The sequence below is a fragment of the Marmota monax genome, unplaced genomic scaffold, assembly GCF_021218885.2.
Source record: "Marmota monax isolate L192 unplaced genomic scaffold, Marmota_monax_Labrador192_F-V1.1 WCK01_AAM20220418_F8-fsc00343, whole genome shotgun sequence".
Taxonomy (NCBI): domain Eukaryota; kingdom Metazoa; phylum Chordata; class Mammalia; order Rodentia; family Sciuridae; genus Marmota; species Marmota monax.
In genome coordinates this window covers 728,193-730,664 of record NW_026694892.1, presented here as the reverse complement: position 1 = coordinate 730,664, position 2,472 = coordinate 728,193, and the positions used below count along the sequence as shown (strand labels likewise).

Below are 2,472 nucleotides of genomic sequence, written 5' to 3'. Positions count from 1 at the left end.
CGTAAGTTGCACCTTTTGCCCATCGCGACACCCTATTCTATATCTTGGTGGAGTCCCGTCCCCCATCTTCAGAATGAATCACTCCAAGTCTGCTTCCACCATGGTTTCTCTGCTCCCTCTCTGCTTTAAAAGGGCTATTGGTATTACACTGGGATCATGCAGAGAATCCAGGCCAATCTTCTCTTTTCAAAGTCCCCCTTAATTAAAACACAGGGTGATTTTGTGCATGTGCTTTGTCTAATATCGGTGTTCAAATAGTAGCATTTATCGAGAAAAGTGTTTTTATTCTTTGTTGTAAAACTTTTTATAGTGTAAAAATACATCATTTCTAGACAATGTAAAAAAAAATATTGCCTAAGAAACCAAAGTGAGAGGTTTCTTAGGTAGCAGGTAGGGTTGGTTTAGGGGTTTCTTCTCCTGAAGAAAGGGGCACACAAAAGAAGAACTAGTCATGTCCCTGATTAAAAACATGATCAACACAACAAAAGCCCCAGGGGCCATTGGTCTCTACAATCAAGTGTTACTTGACAGGATTGCTTACATCTCTGGACAGATAGGCATAAACGCTCCTAACCAACAGTTGTTCCAGGAGGGGCAGAAACTAAAGCAGCCCTTATGAACATGGGTGAAAATCTGAATGCCACAGGCTGCGATTTCACTAATGTGGGGAAAGCAACTGTTTTTCTGGCTGCCATAAATGACTTTGAAACTGTCAATGAAATCTACAAACAGTGTTTCAAAAGTAATTTTCCTACTAGAGCTGCTTACAGGAGGCTACTTTACCCAAAGGAGTGCACACTGAGATTGAAGCAGTATCTATCCAAATACCTCACAGCAGTGTGAATATAAGCAGGCACACTGTTGTTCCCATCATATCTTTAAATTAACATCTTGTTTTACAACTGATGTTGGAAAAGTGTACGTGTAACGGAAATATCTGAAGTTATCATGGAAATACCATATCATAGGGAGATTTGACATGAATTGATTACTATATAATGTTACTGATACTATAAATTATAGTTATGTACTGAATATGAGAGAAGAGGCACTCATTATATAGTTGCTCAAATAAATAAAAAAAAGAGGGATAATAACACACGGGAAAATGAGCTATTATTCCTGAAAAACAAAATAAAGATCAAACCTAATTCAATTAAATCCTATTAATTTAAAGATGTGAAATATTTAGTTCTCATATTAGATATGTGATTCTGCATTTAATTGAATAAAATCAATGTTCAATTTTGAATGATAGAAGTAAAAGAGAAGAACATGGGCTAGGATGTTATACAGATAATATTTTTCTAATGGAAATAAAAGACATGTAGTTTTCAAAACCAAACAAAAGAAAGAAAGAAAACCAAAATGAGTAAGGAAACTCTCAAAAACCACTTCTGAAATTACATAAGTAAACAAATGAAATAAAGTTTTCACAATTATTTTGTTTTCTTTTTTTTTTATAAATGTTTTTCTAGCAGATGCCCCAGTGAAGAACTGGTGAGCAACTACCATCTCTTCTCAGAAAGATACTTCGCCCTCAAATTTTAGTTCATCTCTTTCTTATTACTTATTCTTTCAAATAACATTCATGGAACATCTATGTGTCAGAGGCTTAGCAGCATCCATGAATATGGATATAGTTTCTTGTTCTTAAAAGACTCAAAGACAAGGACTTAATTCACTACTGTATCACATCATATATGGAGAGATAAAGAGGAGGGTTCAACAGACTTTACTAAGCACAAATATGAAATTTGCAGATGTAAGTATACACATTTGGATCTACACTGTTTCTATAAAAGCCTATAAATAATTAAGGCAAAAGTGTCTGGGGGCTTGATTAACTAGGTGTTTTTCCTCTGCTCAGTTCTTGTCCTTGTGAATCTCCATGGCTCAAAGGAGAATGGTAAGCCTACTGACGAGGATGCTGTGAAAAAAGAACTAATAAAAAATGAACTTCAAGGCAAACACTGAAGTCCAGTTTCCAGAGCTTCCAACAGTACTCTAAAGAGAAGGTCTCTTTTCAAAATCTCAGCTGAACTCTATGTCAACAAATATCTCAGAACTAATGTTTGGTACTTTTCCTTCAGCTTTGAGGACAGTGGGTGTGCCTGGGTATGAAGGTTTGCATGGGAGATTCTGAAAGCTTCTCTGTGGCAGGACTTGCCATATGAGTGCAGTGTGGGGTTGGAATCAGAACACCTGGGCAGCCCCTCTGACATCTAATATTGGTGTGAACTCTGACAAGTGACACAGGAAATCCAGTTCTCCAGTCCTTCATTCCTTTTCATTTCTTGGTATTAGAAATAATAGCCGTTGCCCTGGACTCTTAGGTCATCTTGAAGTTCAGATGAAATAATGCCTTTGAAAGTGGAGTTTGCTCCAAAAAACTTAAACCTTTCACTGGGTTCCATTTTCAGGACAGTGGCCCCTCTCTGGCCAAGCCATGGTGGCCATGACCATTAATGG

The 2,472-nt window shown here is 37.1% G+C and overlaps 1 pseudogene; it reads left to right on the top strand.

The window, feature by feature from the left end:
* Positions 1-451: 451 nt before the first annotated feature.
* On the top strand, positions 452-887 carry LOC124080801 (2-iminobutanoate/2-iminopropanoate deaminase-like; annotated as a pseudogene).
* The last annotated feature ends 1,585 nt before the right edge of the window (positions 888-2,472 follow it).